Here is a 24,865-nt window from a genome sequence, read left to right on the forward strand (position 1 = left end):
TCTCTTGTTACTTTCTTTGTTTTGAAGTCTATTTTGTCTGATATTAGTACTGCAACCCCTACTTTCTTCTCACTGTTGTTTGCTTGAAATATGTTTTTCCATCCCTTGACTTTTAGTCTGTACATGTCTTTGGGTTTGAGGTGAGTTTCTTGTAAGCAGCATATAGATGGGTCTTGCTTTTTTATCCATTCTGTTACTCTGTGTCTTTTGATTGGTGCATTCAACCCATTAACATTTAGGGTGACTATTGAAAGATATGTACTTATTGCCATTGCAGGCTTTAAATTCGTGGTTACCAAAGGTTCAAGGTTAGCCTCTTTAGTATCTTACTGCCTAACTTAGCTCGCTTATTGAGCTGTAATATACACTGTTTGGAGATTCTTTTCTTCTCTCCCTTCTTGTTCCTCCTCCTCGATTCTTCATATGTTGGGTGTTTTGTGCTGTGCTCCTTCTACGAGTGCTCCCATCTAGAGCAGTCCCTGTAAGATGTTCTGTAGAGGTGGTTTGTGGAAAGCAAATTCCCTCAGCTTTTGTTTGTCTGGGAATTGTTTAATCCCACCGTCATATTTGAATGATAGTCGTGCTGGATACAGTATTCTTGGTTCAAGGCCCTTCTGTTTCATTGTATTAAATATATCATGCCATTCTCTTCTGGCCTGTAGGGTTTCTGTTGAGAAATCTGACGTTAGTCTGATGGGTTTCCCTTTATAGGTAACCTTTTTCTCTCTAGCTGCCTTTAACACTCTTTCCTTGTCCTTGATCTTTGCCATTTTAATTATTATGTGTCTTGGTGTTGCCCTTCTTGGATCCTTTCTGTTCGGGGTTCTGTGTATTTCCGTGGTCTGTTCGATTACTTCCTCCCCCAGTGTGGGGAAGTTTTCAGCAATTATTTCTTCTAAGATACTTTCCATCTCTTTGCCTCTCTCTTCTTCTTCTGGGACCCCTATAATACGGATATTGTTCCTTTTAGATTGGTCACACAGTTCTCTTAATATTGTTTCATTCCTGGAGATCCTTTTGTCTCTCTCTATGTCAGCTTCTATACGTTCCTGTTCTCTGATTTCATTTCCATCAATGGCCTCTTGCATTCTATCAATTCTGCTTATAAACCCTTCCAGAGTTTGTTTCATTTCTGCGATCTCCTTTCTGGCATCTGTGATCTCCCTCCGGACTTCATCCCATTTCTCTTGCGTATTTCTCTGCATCTCTGTCAGCATGTTTATGATTCTTATTTTGAATTCTTTTTCAGGAAGACTGGTTAGGTCTGTCTCCTCTCTGGTGTTGTCTCTGTGATCTTTGTCTGCCTGTAGCTTTGCCTTTTCATGGTGATAGGAATAGTCTGCAGAACTGGGACGAGTGACGGCTGGAAGGACTTCCTTTCTTGTTGGTTTGTGGCCCTCCTCTCCTGGGAGAACAGCGGCCTCTAGTGGCTTGTGCTGTGCAGCTGCGCACAGACAGGGTTTCTGCTTCCTGCCCGGCTGCTATGGAGTTAATCTCCGCTGTTGCTGTGGGCATGGCCTGGCTCGGGCAGCTGCTCCAAAATGGTGGAGTGGTGTTGGAGCAGGAGCGGCTGGGAGGCTATTTATCTCCGTAAGGGGCCTCCCTGCTCCCTGCAGCCCAGGGGTTAGGGTGCCCAGAGATCCCGGATTCCCTACCTCTGGATTAAGTGACCTGCCCTGCCCCTTTAAGACTTCCAAAAACCACCCGCCAAAACAAAACAACGACCACAAAAAAAAACAAGAAAAAAATTTTTTTAATTAAAAAAAAAGGTGGTCGTTCGTTTTTCTTTATTCTCCGGTGCCAGCCTCAGGCCTCTGCTCACCGGTCTTTCTGCCCTGTTTCCCTAGTATTGGGGTCACTGTCCCTTTAAGACTTCCAAAAAGCGCTCGCCAAAACAAAGCAGCAAAAAAGCAAAAAAAAAAAGTGGTCGCGCGCTTTTCTTATGTCCTCTGTCGCCCAGCCTCCAGTGCCTGCTCACTGTTCTTGCTGCCCTGTTTTCCTAGTATCGAGCGCCCTGCACTCTGGCACGGATGGTGGGGGCTGGGTGTTCGGCAGTCCTGGGCTCCGTCTCCCTCCCGCTCTGCCTGCTTTTCTCCCGCCGGGAGCTGGGGGGAGGGTCGCTCGGCTCCCGCGGGGCCGGGGCTTGTATCTTACCCCCTTCACAAGGCGCTGGGTTATCTCAGTTGTGGATGTGGTCTGGATATTGTCCTGTGTCCTCTGGTCTTTATTCTAGGAAGGGTTGTCTTTGTTATATTTTCATAGATATATGTTGTTTTGGGAGGAGATTTCCACTGCTCTACTCACGCCGCCATCTTCCGCCCCTCCCCGTCCTTAATCCATTTTTTAGAATCCTTTTTTTCTCTCTCTCCTGAAGACAAAACCCTACTTGACCAAATCACCCACAGGTGCACCATTTGCCAATGCACTAACCCTAATACGCCCCTCAAGGCCTGACCCTTCCTGGCTCATCAAGCAAGGGATAATTCTCCCTGCCAAAGATTGGCAAATAGACTTCACTACCATGTCCCCTGTATGGCATACCAGATACCTACTCGTGTTAGTAGATACATTTTCAGGATGGGTCAAGGCTTTCCCCACCACTAACAAATGAGCGTCCGCAGTTGCCTCTATCCTCCTCACCAAGATCTTTCCTAGGTTCTGGATGCTCATGTCCCTTCAATCAGATAACCACCCTGAGTTCACTGCCAAAATCATTCAGAACCTCTCCAAGTTGCTTTCGCTCCCCTGGTATCTACACTGTCCTTATCGACCACAGGCTTCGGGAAAAGTAGAAAGAGGCAATAGGACTCTAAAAGACATCCTGACCAAACTATCTCTAGAACTACACCTTGACTGGGTTCGCCTACTTCCTTTAGCTCTACTCTGCATTCGGGCCCTCCCAAAGAAACCTTCCTTCTTGTCACCCTTTGAGATCATGTACGGCCACCCAATTCTACCCCCAGGGCTCCCTTCCCACAAAGGACCGATTTCTCCCAATATGGCCATTCCACTACTCTCTCTCCTCCGCACCAAATTGTGGAGGTATCAGGATTGGCTCCTTCCTGATCCATTCACCTCCCAAAATCCTCCTGTCTTACAGCCTGACCAACTAGTGTTTTATAAGCCGCCAGAGGATCAGCCCTCTCTCACCCCAAAATGGGAAGGTCCACACCCAGTTATTCTCTGCACCCCCTCGGCCGCCAAGCTCTTACTGCCTGATAACTCTGTCACCCCTTGGATTCATATCTCCAGGTTGAAACCAAACACCCAGGACCCACCTTCTCTGGACTCAAGACCCATCAGTCACAATCCAGAGTCCTTCAGATAAAGCCCAAGACGCTGTCTACTCTACCATGCCTCATCCCTCTGATCCCTTGAAACTCCGCATCTCCTGTTCACCCTCTTTGCCATCCCTATCCGAATCATGACGTTTTCCTCCTTTACTGCTCTCTCGCTTTTTTTCCTCATTCCTATTGTGTTCCCTGCCACCCCAGCCTCCTTTGTATGGCAATTCAAAGTCAGATAGACTTACACACAGCATCAAACAAAAGATACTACCCTCATTGCCACATCAGACTGCCCTCTGAAAGGCTGCTCTGAGCCTTTATACCTCCACTTTCCTCCCTCCACCAAGTGTTCACTAGCAGCTACCTTTATTCTCCCTACCTCTGCTTCCTCTATGACCAAAAACAAGCCTGTTGCAGGCAATGGCCAGACACCTACGGGCGATGTCCCTACAGGTCTTGCGCCATTTACTATATGGGTAACTCCCGGTACCCACAGTATTATTCCTCCAACCGTTTCATAAAATATCCCAACAGCTCATTCTCCTTATCAGTCCCAGATCCCTGGAACTCGTGATGGGCCACCGGAGTCACAGCCTCAGTTTACTATGGGGGGTCCTCGGCCCCCCGTGGTACCCTTCATATCTCTCGAGAGTATGTGCCCTCTCATTCCCAGATCTCTCAAGTTGCATCAGATATCAGACATTCCGAAAAAGTCATTGTCCAAACTCGACGGCACGTCTTCATCTTCTTATCCCTGCTCCTACTCTTGGTTCAAGACACTACCATCTTTCTCAACCACACCCTCAACACCGCCAATTGTTTCTTGTGCGCATCACTACAGCGCCCACTGCTGGCCGCCGTGCCCCTTAATATTTCCAACCACTCCTTCCATGCAGAAGGACAACCCTTCCGTCCCCTGACAGACATACCCCTATGGGAACCAGAATACACAGATCATCTCACCATCCACCACTGTGTAGGCCCAACCCCTCCCCTCTCCAGCGCACTTCAGTGTCTCTCTATCTACACACCTACCTCCGGCTCTAAGACTTTTATGCAACCAGGTCACTTCTTTTGGCGTAATGGCAGTCTTTTCAACTCACTGCCTCCCAACTCCAATATACCCTGCATTCTCATCACCCTAATCCCACAGCTTACACTTTACAGCATGGCAGAATTCCTTGAGCTCCAACCTCCCTTGCCCTCATGCACAAAAAGGGCTGCTTTCCTTCCCATCATGGTCGGTATCTCTTTGACCACCTCAGCCATTGGGGCAGGGTTTTCGGGAGGGGCCTTGGGTCACTTTCTGTGGGCAATTAAAGATCTCAACGCCAAACCTGAGGGAGCCCTGACATCCACTGCTGATTCCCTGGCCTCTCTCCAAAGACAGGTCACTTCACTAGCTAAGGTCACCCTTCAAACCCGGCAGGCCTTAGATCTGCTTACAGCCAAGAAGGGTGGCACCTGCATCTTCCTTCAGGAAGAGTGCTGCTATTACATCAATGAATCCGGCATTGTAGAAACTGACATTACCAAACTCACTGACCTTGCCTCCAGCCTCCACTCTGCTTCCAATTCCAACCCATTCTCTTCAGTACTAACAAACCCCCTCCTTACCTGGCTCTGGCCCATTGCAGGCCCCATAATAATCATTCTTCTCACCTGTCTCCTTGCCTTGTATAGTAAAGTTTATCAAATCCCAAGTCAGTAAAATCTCTAATCAAACTTTCAACCAGCTTTCACTCAGGAACTACCAGCTTTTAGCCACAGAAGATCCCTCACCCTCATGTGACCTCCTCACCATACGCTGAGACGGACCCCTCTCCCCGCTGGAAACTGTTCCTGGAAACAATGGCCGCAGACGCCTGGCTTCTGGCACCCGTATCCTCTTGGCACCATTGGAATCAACAAGTCCTCGACCTATGGTTACAGGGAACCTTCATTGATTTCCAACCTGAAGAAGTCCACATCTACTCGTCCTTACTGTGGGGAGTCCTATCAACCCTTTCCTCCCAGTCCTCAAGCCCTCACTCCCTTCTCCGCCCCCGTTCAGCAGGAAGCAGAGAGAAAGCAACGTCCACAACCCAATAGAGGAGAAAGGGGGGAATGAAGGGCCCCCACCCATAAGATGGCGAATTTCCTGCTTCTCTTCCGAGTCCTCGGTTCCCGCCGGCGCCACCTGAAGCCCAATCACCTCTCTCCCCCTAATCCCAGCACCTAGCCAATAGCCACCAGCCCTGTAGAAGTGACACCACAATCACCCCATGCCCCTTCCTATATAACCCAGCACCTTTCCCTAGTAAAGCAGAATTCTTCGGTGAATTGATGCTGTGTGTCGCTCCTTTCAAGGGCCCTACATAAAAATAAGAGAATAGTGACCTTTAAATAGTCATCTGTAAAAAAAAATTAAGAGGCTGGCATCTACCTAACCTTTGTGAGATTTTCTGGCTGCAATAACTAAAAACCAAGCTTACTTAGAAAGAAGTTAACTGCTAAGACCTGCCACATGATGTAATCTCATTCCCTAAACTCCTGCAACCGTGCTATGTGTTAATTAAATGATTAATATCTGTACTTTACTTTATGTAATCTTAGAGTATATAAATCAAACTGCTACTTTTAATTAAAGGCCAGGCTCAGCTTTTGCTAGTGTCTGTGTCCTCATTCAAAAGCACCGAAGCTGTCCATCCTTCAGGGACTCCTGGACTTGCTGGAGCTGGACTCTGGCAGAATTCCATACACTGCATGAATGCCCTGTGCCATCTGCTAGGCATTTTCAGTATTCACATGATGTGAACTGAATGTGACATTCCAAATGGAAGATAAAATAGCAACAGCTCACATCTCTTAGTCTTCTGGGCTGCCAGAACAAAGCACCACAGACTGAGTGGTTTCCACAACAGAAATTTATTTTCTCACAATCTGAGGAGGCTGGAAGTAGGACAGCCAGGTGTGGGCTGGGCTGGCTCCTCCCAAGGCCTTTCCCCTGGGCATGCAATGCTGTCTGCTCCCTGTGTCTTCATATGGTTGCCCCTCTGTGCATGTTTGCATTCTAATTCCCTTTTCTTCTAAGGACACCAGTCACGTGGGACAAGAGACTACCTACCCTGATGAGCACCTGTAAGTTACTTACCTCTCTAAAAGCTATTTCTCCAAAGTTGCACTCTAAGGTATTGGGGGTTAGGACTTTCACATATGAATTTTGGGGGACAGAATTCATCCCATACCATCATATTTTTTAAAAGGCATTGGGTGCTTACCCAGGTCAAGGGGTACAGAAGGGGTTTTCACCCACCTGACCTCACATCCATGGCAGGTGACGGGCCTCTTCATGCTGTTTCCCCTGTGTACTTGTCCAAGTAAGACCTCATGGGCCACCACCTGGTACAGCCTATCCCTTCATAGTTTTGATTCCCTCTTAGAAGCAAACCCCAATGTCGAGAAAGGCCAGCTGTTTGTAAGTGGCTGGGGAGCACACACCCTTCCTCATTTCATAAGTGGAGTCATGAGGGATGCTTACACAATACTGAGACATGCTCCACAAACATCAAGGAAAGATTTGTGCCATCCAGCCTGTCAATCCTGGACTCTCAGGGCCTTTTGAGTAGGCCGGTCATGGGAACAAATATTGGCCTAAGTGTTAGAAGTCTTTGAAAATCAGATGGGCCTGTGGAAAATTAGATACTGTATTCAATGAAAACTGGGCACAGAGACTCAGAAGTTTCATACCTCTTCCTACTGTCTTTTTAAAACTAATAGGCTATTTCTTTTTAAGAACAGTTTTAGATTTACAGAACCATTTAGCATACAGTACAGAGTTCCTAATTATCCTGCCCCCCACCTCCACTCCCTGCCCAGTTTCCAATGTTATCTTCTGCAAATGCAGTACATTTGTTACAGGAATGAGTCAATATTGGTAAAATCCATAGTTTACATTAGAGTTCAGTCTTCCTGTTGTACAGTTCTGCCTGTTAGGACTAATGCAAATGTCATGTGTTCACCATTACAGTGTCAAAAAGAAGAGTTTCCCTGCCCTGAAAATCTGCGCTCTGCCTATTTATCCCTTCTCTCCCAGCCCCAGAACCCCTAGCAACCACTCATCTTTTTAGTTTTGCCTTTTCCAGAATGTCCTAAAGTTAGAATCACAGAGTATGCAGCCTTTTTAGATTAGCTTCTGGCACTTAGCTGTCCCGTCCCGCGGGACTATCAACGAGGGCCAAAACGAGAAACCTGCAGAAATGAAACAAGCAAGGGACACAAAGCACGACCAGCAAGACAGGATGTCTGATCAAGCTGGCACAGTTTATTGTTTGCAGGCTCAATTTATACAGGTTAGCAAGGAAGGGGTGGGTCAGAAGATAATTGGACCTTAGGTGGCGCCGGCGGGAAGGTGTAGAGGGGTGATTGGGCCTTGGCTGGCACCGGCGGGAGCAGAGGACCCGAAAGAGAAGCGGGAAGTTCGCCATTTTGTGGGCGGGGGGGGGGTCCTTTTGGTCCCCGGCACTTAGCAATATGCATTTAAGGTTCATCCATGTCCCTTCCCGACTCGACAGCTCATTCACAGCTCAGTTCTTTTCAGTGCTGAGGAACCTCTTTCATCTGGATGTGCCAGAGTTTGTCTATCCATTCAACTCCTGGAAAAGATGTTTTGCTTTCTTTCAGTGTTTGGTGATGATGAGTTCCGGCTACTATAAACACTCCTGTGCTGGTGTTTGTGTGGAGGTAAGTTTTCCACTTGGGCAAATACCTAAGAGCATGGCTGCTGGATTGTATAGTAAGATGGTGTTTAACTTTGTAAGTAAATGCCAGACTGTGCTCCAAAATGGCCATACTGATTGGTATTTTTATAGTGATGGATGAGTGTTCCTGTTGCTCTGTGGCCTATTAGCATTTGATATTGTCCGTTTGGTGGGGGATGGGAGGGAGCAGAGATAATTTTAATAGACGTGTTGATATTCTGTTTTTGAATGTGCAAGTTCCTACTGATACATGATGTTCCACATACTTTCATATGCTTATTTGCCATTTGTATACCTCTTTGGTGTTTTTTTTGTCCCCCAAATCTTTTGCCCATTTTAAATTGGATTAATTTTATTGTTAAGTTTGGAGAATTCTTTGTATGTTTTGGATACAATCCTTCATCAGATATGGATTTTGCAAATATTTTTGCCACTCTGTGGTTGGTCTTCACTCTTAACAGTGTCCTTTGCAAAGCAGATGTTTTTAGTTTTCATGAAGTCCAACTTATCAATTTTTTCCTTTCATGGATCATGCTTGGTTGATTATCTGGAAACTCATAGCTAAACCCAGGAGAAACATTTAGCTTTTCTCCTATGTTATCTTCTAGGAGTTACATATTTTTGAATTTTTACATTCAGGCCTATAATCCAAGTTAGTTTTTTAAAAAATGTGAGGTCTGTGGCTTGATGGTACCAATGATGATCTTGCATATAGAAGCCCACTTGTTTCAGAGTGGTTTGTTAAAAAGGATATTCTTACTCCATTGAAATACTTTTGCTCCTTTGTTAAATGTTGGTTGAGTGTATTTGTGTGAGTTCCTCTTCCTTTTTAATGGAAATTTTGACTACTGTTTAGGGGGAATACTGATAGCATTTGTTACAAGCAGATTCTTGCATTCCAGCTCCCTCCAGTCAGCCACCAAAAAATGTTTGGAATATAGATCTTGTGCAGTGGGTGTAAGGCTGGAGGCACTGGAGCGAGGGGTAAGCAAGTCGGACACTGATGATGTGCCAAAGTCCCTGGCTGCTGCCCCCTCCCAACCTGAAAAAGGTGCCTTAGACTAGCCAATCCTTGTGCTGCTATAATCTATGCTCTGCCTCCCCCTACCGTCTTTAAAAACTTGCTGCCTGCCCCATTGGGCCGGACTTCTCAGGCCTGTGTGTGCAGACTGGTGAACCTCCCTGGGATTGCGCTCAAATAAACTGCCTGGCCTTTCATTGCCTCTTGTCGCCTGCTCATTTTGGTTAGAATTTATCTTACAGTGGGTACCTGTGGAAAGCATTGCTGATCTCCCTGTCCATATTAACTGTTAGGCTGAAGAAAGGAAAAACAAGGACATGCAAACAGAACAGAGAGATGCCATAGGGGGAGAACAGACCAGACCCCATAGTCCATGCCATATATGGAAAGGGGACAGCTCATCCTGAATTCCATCCTGATGTGCCAACTAAGACCCAGATGTCAGCCTCCTCCCTCTTGGAAGGAAAAAAGTTTCTAGTTGTCTATTATGTCACCTTTAACCAGTCATACCTCTCCACAACCCCTAGGATAGTTTGCCCACTCCTCCCCCTCCTAACCCCTTATAAGCCCCCACCTCCCTGACCGGGTGTGACTTCTCTGGCCTCTGATAATAAGGCCACAGAACCTCACCAGGGAGTATTTAAATAGATTACCTGGCCCTTTGTTGCCTCTCTTTGCCTACTTATTTCAACTAGAATTTATCTTACATTAACCTTTACTAGAACGCACTAGATCCTTTACTGCTCAATTTTATTAAGTCCTTTGTGTGGTTTCTCCACATTTGAAAGCTCTGCAAAACAGATGAAATAATACTTTAATTTTACCACCTACCTACCACCCACCTAGCATTTCGGAAAGGAATTTTGGTGGTGCTATGATAAGTGTAGGGGTCTCTTTTCCTGTCCCAGATCTTAAAAAGTCCCTTGGGGGTCCTATGAGAGTACGATAAAAGCACTAGCTTCCTGACTTGGCAAGCTGACCTGTGGAGATTACTGGAACATTATCAAAGAGGCAAGGTGGATTCTGAGCTCAATTACATTGTTGGTTACCGAAGACCAGCTGTAAAAACTGGTCACACTGGGTCATAGTTTGGAGTGAGGATTTTTACCGCTCTCCCCTACTTCAAATGATTGGCATCTGCCAATAATCAGAACAAAGAGGCCTCTCACCAAGTTCAGGTTGGAATTTCCAAGCAGCTAAGCATAAGCAAGGTAGGAAAGCCAGAAGGGCAGTTTTGCTGCGCAGCTACTCTAGAGTGTGCGGTAGTCGAGGGCCCGTCCTGGAAAAGCCTAGAGCTTTAATGACGTCAACTTGTTATTTACTTTCCAAATCTGAATGACTGAGCAAGGGGAAAGGAGAATCAATCAACCACAATGTGACCTTACAGGCGGAAAAAACGAAGCGCTCCCACCAGCGGCTGATGGGGGAAGGCAAGCACGTGATAACCCAGGCAGGGTTGCATCGTGAGCTCGCTCGGGTTTTCTGTTGCACGCCTGGTTTTTCGATTGCATTTAATACCTTAGTATCAGTCCGCACAAGCCCAGGGAGCCGGGGAGCAACAAAGGGCAGGCGCAAGGGGAGGCCCCACACGTCCTTTTGGGTGGGCCTCGAATGGCATAGTAAGACAAAATCTGTTGTGCTGATACACCATTATGGAGACTGTGTGTGTATTTTTTATTGATGTGCTCTAATATTGGTGTAGCAACAGTCGTTTTACAACACGGACGTTTTACAGCAATATTTGGCAAAGTAATTTTTAGGTACGCCTTTTTGCTGGAGGACCAGCCCCTTAAAAACTCATCTACGGCCCCCTCTCCCTAACAACCAAAACATCAAACGATCCAGTGTCCCAGAAGGGAGCAAGTGAGGTTACAGTTTAAAGTGCTGAGTGTCCTGGGCTCTTAGGGCCCTTTATACACAAACGGGCGGGGCAAACTTATTTTAAGATACTCACCTCAGCAGACAGCAGTGGTGCTGAGGGGTGGGCGCGGCAATCTGTTCTGCTGAATTGAGGCCGAGAGTGGTGGGCAGTTTCACCCAGGTGGAAGGAAGGAGTGCTGGGGACTGGGGTGCATTAGGGCCGAGTAAGTTAACTGCAACAGAAAACACATTGCAAATGCCCGGGGTCTGAAGCCTGCTGGTGGGGTTGGGGTGGAGGTGTGGTGTGAGGAGGCCCGCGGGCCCGGATGTCCCCAGTCTCCTGAGCTCCACCTCTGTGGGTCTGAATTTCCGCCCTAGCATTTCTGGTTCTTCCCGGGAGATGTTTTGCAATGGTCGATGCTCCACCTGAGTCCTCAGTTTTTGGGGAGGGGGAAGAGAGCCCTGGGCACCCCTAAGCTGCCTATTTGGAAGGAGATGCACGCTCGAGCAGGTTGCCACGGGCTCTGTTAGGGCAGCTGGACGGCTAGAGGTGGGGGAGGGTAACATGCTGGCTGTGGCCTGGGCTCCCCTCCCCCCCTGCAAGCCGCGGGGGTGGTGACCCGGGTTCCTGTCCCCTCCTGGTAGCGGGGGCAAGGGGTTCAAGTCCCCTACCTGCTTTTGGGACTGGGACTGCGTTGGGGTAGGCCCGCGTTCCCTCCATCACGCAGGGAGGCCCCAGGGAAGGAACAGGGTACGGAGCAAGTAGGGAGAGGTCCGGGCGCCCCTCACCCACCTTGAGCGTAGCGGGGAAGCTGGGGGTGGGGGACCGTGCAGGGTAGCGGGTGTCCCCGTGAGGGAGGGGCTGGACGGGGACGCAGTCCTCCCGGGAGGCCACGTGGGAGAAGCTGGATGAGGAGTGGACTCTCCTCCTCAGCGCCGCGGGGGAGGAGCAGGCCCGGCGTCCCTAGCCTCCGAGGGGGAGGGGCCGGCGGGGGCGGTGTCCCTGGCAGTAGTCCCTGCTGGGGTCGGCGCGCTGGCGGCCGTTCCGCCCGGTGGTCACTGCCCCTGCGGGTCCCTCTCACGATCCCGCCCTCTCCCGCCGCCGCTCCCTTCTCGGCCCCCCCAATCCGCTCTCGGAGCTAGGAGCCGCCAGCGCCCCCGCCCCGCTGCCGCCGCCGACGCCGCCGCAGTGCCCTCGGCCGCCATTCGGTTCCTGAAAGTTTCCGGCGCCCGCGCCTCTGGGACTCGGCGGCGGGGAGGGGGCGGCCCGCGGCTGCTCCGGGCGCTGGGCCCTTTTCGGCCGCGGTGCGGCGACTGCCGCGGGAGGGAGGGCGCACCGCGGCGCCGCCGCCACAAGTTGCGCTGCTCGCGGAGAGGTGAGTGTCGGGCGCTGGGCGGGGGCTCAAACTTCTCCGGCGGGGGCGCCACTCCCTCCCCCGCGGGGCTGGCGGGAGGCTCGGGGAGCCCGCGCGCTCCGCCCGCCGCCGGGGCTCTGGAAGGGCCGGCCCCCAGCTGTTCCCCGGGCACGGGCTGGGGTGCGGCGCGCTCCCTGCAGGCTGAAAAATACCCGAGGTGGCCGCTCCCCAAAGTGCCGGCGCGCCGGGGGGCGGGCGGAGGCTGGGGTGCGCCTTTGTTTGGTGAGGGGGAGGCGGCCGGCAAGTTTGGGGAAGTGTCGGCCGCGCCCACGGGCCCCTTCGTCTGCCGGTTCCGAGGCTGGCGGGGCGGACCAGCGCGGCCGCGGGATCTCCGTGGGGGTGGGGAGCCCATTCATCCCTGGCGCCGGACGGCCCACCCCGGACCGGGTGCAGGCGCGGCGGCGCGCTGAGAGCGAGTGGCGGGCCGGGCGGCCGCTCAGTTTCCGAGGCGCAGAAACTGCCAAGGAAGTCAGGAGCCCCTGGCCCAAGCATGGGCCCGGGCTGGGGCGACATCGGTGGGGGTGGGGAGCGCTCCTGGGCAGGCGGGGTCTTCAGAGAGCGGCCTGGGGGCGGTGCAGACCTGTTGCTCCCGGGCTCGCGGGAGGGGCGCCCCCAGGCCCCGATCCCGGTCCTGCACCCCGGGGCCTTACCCCCGGAGAAGCGGTGCACGGAACGGGGTAGGGGTGCGCCTTTGGGTGTCGCTGGTCGCCGGGCATGTGACAGTTCGGGATTGCCGAGGCCTGTCAGGCCTGGGAAAGGGCCTGGGCTTCATGTGGGTTCCCGCGCGCGGTCAGGCCTCGGTCAGGCCTCGGCCATCCCTGGTTGCACGGCCTCACTTCTGCAGCCAACTGTACTGGAAATTACACAAAGTTAGAGGCGTAGGTGGTTTTTTTTTGTTTTTGTTTTTGTTTTTAGTGGTCTAAAACATTGTACATTTATTATCTGATAGTTGTGTAGGATAGAAGTTTGATACAAGTTTCACTGGGTTAAAAGCAAGATGTCAACAGAGTTGTATTCCGTTTTGCAGACTCTAGAGGAGAATCCGTTTCCTTGCCGTGTCTGGCTTAAAGATCCTTGTCTGTTGGTCTTCCATCTTCAAAGTTAGCAGTATGGCATCCCTGCCCCTACTTTTCGTTGTCACGTATCTTTCTCTGACTCAACTTTTCTGTCTCCCAGTGAGATTACAGCGGGCTCATTCAGGATAAACTTAGCATTTTAAATTTAGCTGATTAGCATCCTACATTCAAATTGCAACCTTATTTATGCAACCTTAAGAAACCTAACATACTAATAGGTTCTGGGAATAGGACCCGTATATTTCTGGACGTGGGTGGGGGAAGCATCATTCTGCTTTCTACAGGAGAAAAAGTCCATTTTCATTGTATTCCTTGAAGATATATTTGAGGCACAATGTTTCATTCACTTATTTATTCACTCACCAATACAGATTAAGCATTTACATCTATTTTACTAATCACTGGAGATACAAAGAAAAATAAAACTATTCCTTAAGGGAGCTTAGCATCCACTCATAGGATACAGACTCTAAGTGAAATAGTGGGAAGTAGTGCAATGGGGGAGTCAATGGAGGACCCAACTGGGAGTGGCCCATTCTACTGTGAGTGGATTTGGGAGGACTTCAAAAAAGGCTGGATAGAAAAGATGCTTGAGTCTTGAAATTTGTTTTCTCACAGATTGATGGGAGGCAGGAAAACATTCTAGACAAAGAAAGCAGAGAGAGCATAGTGGCATGACATAATGGGGGCTGCATGGAAAATTGCAAGTAATTCAGCAAGAAGGAACAAAGTGAGAGATAAGGTGGGAAAGATAGGTAGGAACCAGAATTTCAAATATCTCTGAATCTAATGCTTTTTTAAAAATTTTATTTTGGTATCATTAATCTACAATTACATGAAGGACATTCTGTTTACTAGGCTCCTCCCTTCAACAAGTCTTCCTCACATCCCCGTTCACAGTCACTGTCCGTCAACATAGTAAGATGCTGTAAAATCACTACTTGTCTTTGTGTTGCACAGCCCTTCCCGTGCCCCCCCCCCCACTATACATGCTAATCCTAATGCCCTCTTTCTTTTTTCCTGCCCTTATCCCTCCCTTCCCACCCGTGCTTCCTAGTCCCTTTCCCTTTGGTAACTGTTAGTCCATTCTTGGGTTCTGTGCTTCTGCTGCTGTTTTATTCCTTCAGTTTTCTTTTTTTATACTCCACATATGAGTGAAATCATTTGGTACTTGTCTTTCTCTGCCTGGCTTATTTCACTGAGCATAATACCCTCTAGCTCCATCCATGTTGTTGCAAATGGTAGGATCTGTTTTTTCTTATAGCTGAGTAATATTCCATTGTGTATATGTACCACATCTTCTTTATCCATTCATCTACTGATGGACATTTAGGTTGCTTCCATATCTTGGCTTTGTAAATAGTGCAGCGATAAACATAGGGGTGCATCTGTCTTTTTCAAACCGGAGTTCTTAGGGTAAATTCCTGGAAGTGGAATTCCTGGGTCAAATGGTATTTCTATTTTGAGCATTTTGAGGAACCTCCATACTGCTTTCCACAATTGTTGAACTAATTTACATTCCCACCAGCAGTGTAGGAGGGTTCCCCTTTCTCCACAATCTCACCAACATTTGTTGTTGTTTGTCTTTTGGATGGTAGCCATCCTTACTGGTGTGAGATGATATCTCATTGTGGTTTTTAATTTGCATTTCTCTGATGACAAGCAATGTGGAGTATCTTTTCATGTGTCTGTTGGCCATCTGAAATTCTTCTTTAGAGAACTGTCTATTCAGCTCCTCTGCCCATTTTTTAATTGGATTATTTGCTTTTTGTTTGTTGAGGTGTGTGAGCTCTTTATATATTTTGGATGTCAACCCTTTGTTGGATCTGTCATTTATGAATATATTCTCCCATAGTCTAGGATACCTTTTTGGTCTATTGATGGTGTCCTTTGCTGTACAGAAGCTTTTCAGCTTGATATAGTCCTGTTTGTTCATTTTTGCTTTTGTTTCCCTTGCCCAGGGAGATATGTTCAAGAAGAGGTCAGTCATGTTTATGTCTAAGAGATTTTTGCCTATGTTTTTTTCTAAGAGTTTTATGGTTTCATGACTTACATTCAAGTCTTTGATTCGTTTCGAATTTACTCTTGTGTATGGTGTTAGACAGTGATCCAGTTTCATTCTCTTACATGTAGCTGTCCAGTTTTGCAAGCACCATCTGTTGAAGAGACTGTCATTTTCCCATTATATGTCCATGGCCCCTTTATCGAATATTAGTTGACCATATATGTTTGGGTTAGTGTCCTCTTTAATTTGTCTTCAGAGTGTCTTATAGTTTTCAGGGTATAGGTCTTTCACTTCCTTGGTTAGACTTATTCCTATGTATTTTATTCTTTTTGATGCTATTGTGAATGGAATTGTCTTCCTGATTTCTCTTTCTATTAGTTTATTGTTAGTGTAATGAAGGGCCCCCACCAGTAAGATGGCGAACTTCCGGCTTCTCTCCCGGGTCTCAGTTCCCCACGGCCTATCACCTCTCTCCGCACTCCCACTCCCAGCACCTAGCCAATAGCCACCAGCCCTGTAGAAGTAACACCACAATCACCCCATGCCCCTTCCTATATAACCCAGCACCTTTCCCCAATAAAGTGGAATTCTCCGGTGAATTGCTGCTGTGTGTCGCTCCTTTCCTTTCAGGGTATAGGTCTTTCACTTCCTTGGTTAGGTTTATTCCTAGGTATTTTATTCTTTTTGATGCTATTGTGAATGGAATTGTCTTCCTGATTTCTCTTTTTATTAGTTTATTGTTAGTGTATAGGAAAGCCACATATTTCTGTGTCTTAATTTTGTATTCTGCAAGTTTGCTGTTATCCAATATCAGTTCTAGTAGTTTTGGGGTGGAGTCTTTGGGGTTTTTTATGTACAATATCATGTCACCTGCAAATAGTAACAGTTGAAATTCTTTACCAATCTGAATTCCTTGTATTTCTTTGTTTTGTCTAATTACCATGGCTAGGACCTGCAGTACTATGTTGAATAACAGTGGGGAGAGTGGGCATCCCTGTCTTGTTCCCAATCGTAGAGGAAAAGCTTTCAGCTTCTCACTGTTCAGTATGATGTTGGCCATGGGTTTATCATATATGGCCTTTATTATGTTGAGGTACTTGCCCTCTATTCCCATTTTGTTGAGAGTTTTTATCATGAATGGCTGTTGAATTTTGTCGAATGCTTTTTCAGCATCTATGGAGACGATCATGTGTATTTTGTCTTTCTTTTTGTTGATGTGGTGGATGATGTTGATGGATTTTCGAATGCTGTACCATCCTTGCATCCCTGGGATGAATCCCACTTGGTCATGGTGTATGATCCTTTTGATGTATTTTTGAACTCGGTTTTCTAATATTTTGTTGAGTATTTTTGCATCTACGTTCATCAGGGATATTGGTCTGTAGTTTTCTTTTTTGGTGGGGTCTTTGACTGGTGGTATTAGGGTGATGTTGATTTGGTACTTCATATGATGTTGGCTTCATAGAATGAGTTTGGGAGTATTCCTCCTCTTCTCATTTTTGGAAGACTTTAGGGAGAATGGGTATTATGTCTTCTCTGTATGTCTGATAAAATTCCGAGGTAAATCCATCTGCCCCGGGGGTTTTGTTCTTTGGTAGTTTTTTGATTACTGCTTAAATTTCGTTGCTGGTAATTGGTCTGTTTAAATTTTCTGCTTTCTTGGTCAGTCTTGGAAGTTCATATTTTTCTAGGAAGTTGTCCATTTCTCCTAGGTTTCCCAGCTTGTTAGCATATAGGTTTTCATAGTATTCTCTAATAATTCTTTGTATTTCTGTGGGGTTGTTGTGATTTTTCCTTTCTCATTTCTGATTCTGTTGATGTGTGTTGACTCTCTTTTTCTCTTAATAAGTCTGGCTAGAGGCTTATCTATTTTGTTAATTTTCTCGAAGAACCAGCTCTTGGTTTCATTGATTTTTTTGCTATTGTTTTATTCTTCTCAATTTTATTTATTTCTTCTCTGATCTTTATTATGTCACTCCTGCTGACCTTAGACCTCGTTTGTTCTTTTTCCAATTTCAGTAATTGTGACATTGGACCATTCATTGGAGATTGTTCTTCCTTCTTTAAATATGCCTGGATTGCTGTATACTTTTCTCTTAAGACTGCTTTTGTTGTATCCCACAGCAGTTGGGGCTTTGTGCTGTTGTTGTTGTTTGTTTCCTTATATTGCTGGATCTCCATTTTGATTTGGTCATTGATCCATTGATTATTTAGGAGCGTGTTGTTAAGCCTCCATGTGTTTGTGAGCCTTTTTGCTTTCTTTATACAATTTATTTCTAGTTTTATGCCTTTGTTGTCTGAAAAGTTGGTTGGTAGGATTTCAGTCTTTTGGAATTTACTGAGTCTCTTTTTGTGGCCTAGTATGTGGTCTATTCTGGAGAATGTTTCATGTGCACTTGAGAAGAATGTGTATCCTGTTGCTTTTGGATGTAGAGTTCTGTAGATGTCTATTAAGTCCGTCTGTTCTAGCATGTTGTTCAGTGCCTCTGTGTCCTTACTTATTTTCTGTCTGGTGGATCTGTCCTTTGGAGTGAGTGGTGTGTTGAAATCTCCCAGAATGAATGCATTGCATTCTATTTCCTCCTTTAATTCTGTTAGTATTTGTTTCACATATGCTGCTGCCTCCTGTGTTGGGTGCATATATATTTATAATGGTTATATCCTCTTGTTGGACTGAGCCTTTTATCATTATATAATGTCCTTTTTTATCTTTTTTTACTTTCTTTATTTTGAAGTCTATTTTGTCTCATACTAGTATTGCAACACCTGCTTTTTTCTCTCCGTTGTTTGCATGAAATATCTTTTTCCATCCCTTGACTTTAAGTCTGTGCATGTCTTTGTATTTGAGGTGAGTTTCTTGTAAGCAGCATATGGACGGGTCTTGCTTTTTTATCAATTTTGTTACTCTTTGTATTTTGATGGGTGCATTCAGTCCATTTACATTTAGGGTGATTATTGAAAGGTATGTACTTATTGCCATTGCAGGCTTTAAGTTTGTGGTTACCAAAGGTTCAAGGTTAGGTTCTTTACTATCTTACTGCCTAACTTAACTCGCTTATTGAGCTATTAAAAACACGGTCTGATGATTCTTTATTTCTCTCCCTTCTTATTCCTCCTCCTCCATTCTTCATACGTTGGGTGTTTTTTTCTGTGCTCTTTTTAGGAGTGCTCCCATCTAGAGCAGTCCCTGTAGGATGCCCTGTAGAGGTGGTTTGTGGGAGGCAAATTCCCTCAACTTTTACTTGTCTGGGAATTGATTAATGCCTCCTTCATATTTAAATGATAATCATGCTGGATACAGTATTCTTGGATTGAGGCCCTTCTGTTTCATTGCATTAGGTATATCATGCCATTCTCTTCTGGCCTGTGAGGTTTCTGTTGAGAAGTCTGATGATAGCCTGATGGGTTTTCCTCTGTAGGTGACCTTTTTTTTTTTTTTTGCTCTGGCTGCCTTTAATACTCTGTCCTTGCCTTTGATCTTTGCCATTTTAATTATTATGTGTCTTGGTGTTGCCCTCCTTGGATCCCTTGTCATGGGAGTTCTGTGTACCTCTGTGGTCTGAGAAGCCATTTCCTCCCCTTGTTTGGGGAAGTTTTCAGCAATTATTTCTTCAAAGACACTTTCTATCCCTTTTTCTCTCTCTTCTTCTTCTTTTACCCCTATAATGCAGATATTGTTCTGTTTCAATTGGTCACACAGTTCTCTTAATATTCTTTCATTCCTGGATATCCTTTTATCTCTCTCTGTATCAGCTTCTCTGCATTCCTGTTCTGTTTTCTAGTCCATTAATGGTCTCTTGCGTTTTGTTCATTCTGCTTTGAAGTCCTTCCAGAGATTGTTTTAATTCTATATTCTCTCTCCTTAGTTCTTGCATATTTCTCTGCAAGTCCCCCAGCATGGTTATGACTTTTGTTTTAAATTATTTTTCAGGAGGATTGGTTAAATCTGTTTCCCCAGGTTCCTTCTCAGGGGAAGATGTAGCAGATGCCGAAGCTGTCTGGGTTAGTCTTGTCTGGATCATATTTTTTTGCCTTTTCATCAGTTGATAGGTGCAGTGGTTATGCTATTGACTCGTCTGTCAGCTGGGAGATGGAAGACTCTTTCCACTTGCTCCTGGCCTTTCTTTACTGGGACAACTGCGACCCCTAGTGGCTTGTGTTGGGCAATTGCGTGTAGACTGGGTCTCCGTATCTTGCCGGGCTGGTATGGAGAAAGCTCCCTTGCTGTGGGCGTGGCCAGCCTCAGGCTCCTGCTCTGCTATGGCGGGGCCTTGGAGGGGTAGTGGACGGGGGGCTGTTTGGCTGTTTACCTCCGTGAGGGGTCTCAGAGCTGTTGCCCAGGGGGTTAGTGCTCCCGGAGTTCCCTGGAATTTCCAGCTGCTGGACTGTGACCCGGGATGCTTCCGTCCAGCTGTCCCTTTAAGACTTTCCAAAAGCACTCACTTTTCTCTGTCCCTGGGGCGCTGGCCTCCGGTACCCGCTCACCGGTCTTGCTGCCCTGTTTCCCTAGTATCCAGCACCCTACACATGCACTGTGTGTCTGTGCTCTGGTCCGGATGGCTGGGGCTGGGTGCTCGGCAGTCCTGGGCTCCCTCTCCCTCTCTGCCCCAACTCCTCTCCTCCCGCCGGGAGCTGGGGTGAGGGGCGCTCGGGTCCCGCGGGGCTGTGGCTTGTATCTTACCCCCTTCGCGAGGTGCTGGGTTCTCGCAGGTGTGGATGTGGTCTGGCTGTTGTCCTGTGTCTTCTGGTCTCTCTTTTAGGGATAGTTGTATTTGTTGTATTTTCAAAAATATATATGTTTTTGGGAGGAGATTCCCACTGTCCTACACACGCTGCCATCTTGGCCCCTCATCTCCTTAGGTGGTTTTTTTTTATTCCCCCTAGTTGGTGGTGATGTGGAGAACCCAGAAAGAAACAAAACCCACCATCTATTTCATCCCACCTGCTTCTGCTTGCATTGTCACCTGTAGCCTGACCTGATGATTGTTTTTCTCTCCTGATGCCACCCGAGTCCAGGGTTTCACCTGGAAGGGGAGGGGTGGACTAGAGCTGGGAGGGGGAGGGGAGCACCCTGCTAAGGTACTAAACTGTGGCTTCAGGGTGGTTAATGGCTCTTGACGATTTTATGAGAAGTTGACACATAGTTGTTCCTGGAAAGCATGTGACGGGTTGGGTGGGTGTTGGGTATGGGACAATTAAGAGTTTATGATTACGCTTGTATTTTAAAGGATGTTAAAGTCTCCCATGTGCTGTGGATAGTAGAAAACCATGCAGCCGGATAACAGGTGGTAAAAGTGGTAATTCATCACTTGACCCACTTAACTAAAATAGCCCCTTAAGGGGATTCCAGCCCTTAAGCAAGCATGAACCTGTGGGATGACAACGGAGATTTTTGGAGCTGTATTAAGTGGTGTGCACAACAGGGTGTGTGTCGCCAGGTCCCTTGGGGTGGGCCTGTCCCTTCATCCAGGGCTTGGTCAATTCAGGAATCATCAACCTGCTGGAGAACACAACGTGGATCCCTAAGTCTCTCAAAACTCACCTGTCCTGCAAGTTGGGGCATTTTAATGGGCTGGGCAGGAATGGTGCGCCCGTGTCCTGGCTGCTCTGGACTCTCACTGCTGCCTACAGGAGCTTGCTTTCTCATAGGTCCTGGTCTCTGGACCTGCCAGGATGGCTTGCTAGGGTTTCATGGGCTCCGTACAGCCGCCAGGATAGAGTCCTGAGGCCAACTCCATCTTGGCTGGGAAAGCAGCCTTTGTCCCCACCTGACCTGACCTAGTGAAAGGGCCCACCCTCTCTTGCTCTACCACTGACCTTGAAGGCCTGCAACTTTTCCAAGTGTCATTTTCTGTATGTGTAAAAATAAAAAGGAGAACTGAATTCATGGTCCTCAATGGGTGGTACCACTATGGAAAGAGAGAATGTATGAGTTTTTTGAAAACTATAAAGCCGCCTGTAAATTTTAGTTTTTGCTGTTGGGTAAATGGAATAATTGTCTTTGCCATACTTGAATGTCATGCACTGAGGATTTTGCAGGCACTTAACTCCCTGTGTGTAGCAACTACTATATCCACTCTTCTGAAGAGGACACTGACTTGCTAATATATAGGGAGGAAGGGGTTGTTTGACTCCCAAAGACTGGGTCTTAAGCTTGGTGTCATTTGCCTTCCTGTGTACCTGGTGTGAGGAGACAAAATCTCTTTAAATCACACACACACACACACACACACACACTACCTCTCAGAAGAACCTACATTGAAGTCTGTGTGTATATGTATGTCCATATATATATATATATGAGCGTGTATCAACAGAATCACAAAACATGGACCACAGTAGAGGGATTGTTTTCTTTTGTAGCTTCATTGTCCAATATGGCAACCTTTAGTCACATGGGTCTATTTAGATTTAAATTGATTAAAATTCAATAAAATGAACAGTTCTTTTCTTTCAGTTGTGTTAACTGTAATTGACGTACTCAGACGCATGTGGGTAGTGTCCGCCATCCTGGTCAGCACAAAACTTCAGAAGATTCTTTTGGAGGATTCTGTTCTTAGTTACTGAAGTGAAATATCACCGAAATAATAATGAGAGTGTTCTTTTGTTGGGGGAGGGGAGAGGCCATGAAAGTTTGAAGTAATTCATGGGAATACCTTTGGAGAAAAGACCCATTTCAACCTGCGTCTGACCCAGGAAAGTAATTTCAGTGAACGGATTCCTAACCTAAATTGAGAGTGATGGTTTTCAGTTGAGGTACTTTGGATCCGCTTTGACTTGGAAAACCAGAACTCCAAGCCGGAATCTCTCAAGGAGTGCTGAACCTTGGGGCAGGGTATTGAGTGGCAGTGTGCGTTAGTTTCTCCATCTGGAGAACGGTATGGCCGGTCCCCAAGTTGCCTGCTTAAGCAGATTATGGGGACCCTCGCAAGCTGTCAGCATCCGCGGGGCCCCATGTGGGCGACTGAGAGGCTGTACCTGCTGTGTGGTAAACTCCTACCTCCAGCCTCCCACCCCCACCCTGAAGTTTAAGTCCTAAGAACTAGGGTTACTATTTCTTGAGGTCAAATTCTTCCATATTAAAGGCTGGTGAGGAATCCTTCCAACATTCAAAATAGATAATTTTTTCTCAAGTGGCTAAGTGCTGGCTGATTGCTGTACACCAGGTCCCTGAGTCAGGATGTTATTTTTAAATGTTACTTTGTTGATGTGTCTTCTGCAGAGTTCTTTGCATTTTTTATAGCAATGGGTTAGTAATTTTATTCGTAAATCAGGTTGGGGGGTAAAATCCAATTTCATGTCTGTCAGAGATGTGGATTCCTAGATACCCTTCTGCCATTTGGCCTCATTTTTCCTTCCCCCCAGGACTTTGGTGCAACCTGTCACCCAAAGGATGTCCAAGACTACCTTCCAGAGGCTGGAGGGGTACTTGCAGACTGGGGCCGGGCCCAGAAAAGCCAACTCCTGTGGGTCCAGAGCATCAGGAATGCCAATTCTCAGTTACCTCTTGGGTAGGAGACCTCCTCAGCTCAGACCTGGGTGGCTCCCTTTCCTAGTTTTCCACTGGGGTGCCAGGATTCTGGGGCTCTGCACACACGGCATGCCAGGCGGAACCCCCAGCCTAGACAACCCAGGTAGTTGCTTTGCCGAGGGAGGTGACCCTGACTCAGCTGTGGTTTCCCAGTACCTTCCACTGCCCCTGTTTTTCACCTTAAAAAAAAAAAAAAGGTAATACCCTACATCCAATAAATTGTTAGTCTTGTACCACCATTTAAAAAATAGTTTCAATCAGGAAGCAAGACTAAAGTCATTTTGTAAACAATTTTTTTTGAGTTGGAAAGATAAATTTTTTTTTTTAATCATTATTTTTAGTCTGAAGGAAGTAACTGGCCTCTTGAGCAGAGATGGGGTGTGACTTTGTCCCTGGAGTCTTGACTTCCTGGCCTTCCCTTCCCTCCTCTCCGTCGTTTCCGTGGGGCCCCAGCAAATGGCCTGTGCTGGCCAGATTGGCAGAAAGGGACCCAATACAACCAAAATAAAAGCTGGCTCTGGGAAGGGACTGACAAAGTCAACATGTTCACAGAGGGCAGAGGGAGCCTCGTCTGAGAACCGGAGTTTTTAAAACCACAAGGGAAAAGTGCTATGCGTAAGAATTTGGTTCCCCAGCTGCCTACTTGATTGGAGATTGGGTGCGTTCACCAGGCAGGCCGCCTCCTAGGCTGTTCTGTACGTCCTCACCGCTGTCAAATATTTATTGGAAAGATTGCAGTGTGAACTGGAAGCCGTTAAAAAATTGAATTGGGGAAAACTTAAAACAGAGGAGAGGATGTTTTCCCCTTAGAAAGGAAGTGGGGTGCTGTTTTGTTGCCTCCGTTTGCTCTTGGCAGACATGGGGCTGCAGTGTGAGGGGTCCACAAGGGAAATCTTTAAGAGATGAAGGTAGAGGGGGTGGGTGCTTATGAATTTTATCTTCCACTTTGAACTCTGTAATCCTGCAGTCAACTAGTGGTTCTCAATTGGGGCAGTTTTGCCCAATACTGTCAGCCAGCATTTGGTAACATCTAGAGATATTTTTGATTGTCACAACCTTGTGGAGGGGAATGGTGGGGCTCCTGGGGTTGAGGGGCATCTGTGGCAGCTGCTAAAATGGACAGAAGTTTCCAGCGCAGAGAATGATTTGGACCCAAATGCTGATGATGTCAAGGTGGAGAAACCAATCCTGAATTATGCTGTCAAGTCTACAGTCCTTTTGGTTTTAAATTCCTGTTCTCAGACTAGGCTCCCTCTGCCTTGTCTGGGGCTAGGTCCATGGTGCAGGTGGATGCCAAGACAAAAGTACACGTGCAATTCTGTGTTCTCAAGGCACAGTCCCGCTCTTTGGGCATGCATTAGGGCAAGAATTAGCATAGCGCCAACTGAGACAGTAGGAGTTTTGGGCACTTACAGGAGAAGGGAGGGAAAGAGGAGGTGGGGGGGTGCCTGACCTTGAAGAAGGAATAGTGGCGAGGCTGGGGCGCTGGGGAGGGGCTGCTGTCGCCTGAGCTCTGCAGCAGCACAGGGCATTCAGAGCCCCAGAGGCTAACAACCCCCTTCAGTGCCTTTTCTCCACCTCTTCCTCTTGGGGCTGTGGATATAGTGCCTGATGGACCCGAGCTTGCTTCCTTCTGGCCTGCTGCTTGGTGCTTTTGGCATTTCTCAGGGCCATGCAGCAGCTGTCCTCACGTTCCTGTGGACGCCCTTCCCTGTGGAATAGCAGTTTTCCTGGAAGTTGCAGTTACCCACCAGGCTGCAGGACTGCGTAGGGGCACGTGGGTGCCTTCCGGGTTTGGGCTAGCCTTGGGCTCTGCGCCTTCCTGCCAGCAGCCCTGTTAGCGGCTGTCCATGCAGCGCGCATGAACCTTGCACGGCCTTGGCAATGGCCTCTTCAGCGGGACAAGGGCACCATTGGTGCCCAGGGTCTGG

The 24,865-nt window shown here is 47.3% G+C and overlaps 1 protein-coding gene and 1 long non-coding RNA gene across 6 annotated transcripts in view; one reads left to right on the forward strand and one right to left on the reverse strand.

Moving 5' to 3' along the window:
• Positions 1–7,525: 7,525 nt before the first annotated feature.
• LOC130682074 (uncharacterized) lies at positions 7,526–11,834 on the reverse strand. Its single transcript, XR_008995388.1, has 3 exons — positions 11,701–11,834; positions 11,002–11,140; positions 7,526–7,921 (listed from the first exon to the last, which is right to left on the reverse strand). It is a non-coding gene; the product is annotated as an uncharacterized LOC130682074 (long non-coding RNA).
• A 254-nt stretch (positions 11,835–12,088) lies between these two features.
• LOC130682073 (F-box-like/WD repeat-containing protein TBL1X) overlaps positions 12,089–24,865 on the forward strand; it is a 261,269-nt gene continuing 248,492 nt past the window's right edge. For 3 of the 5 annotated variants that reach the window (XM_057496204.1, XM_057496205.1, XM_057496206.1), the window contains exon 1: positions 12,089–12,283. The gene's annotated coding sequence lies outside the window, so the exon portion shown is untranslated. The remainder of the gene's footprint in view (positions 12,284–24,865) is intronic. The other 2 variants (XM_057496207.1, XM_057496208.1) reach the window with 1 other exon arrangement.

This window comes from Manis pentadactyla, chromosome Y, assembly GCF_030020395.1.
Source record: "Manis pentadactyla isolate mManPen7 chromosome Y, mManPen7.hap1, whole genome shotgun sequence".
In the NCBI taxonomy this organism is placed as follows: Eukaryota; Metazoa; Chordata; class Mammalia; order Pholidota; family Manidae; genus Manis; species Manis pentadactyla.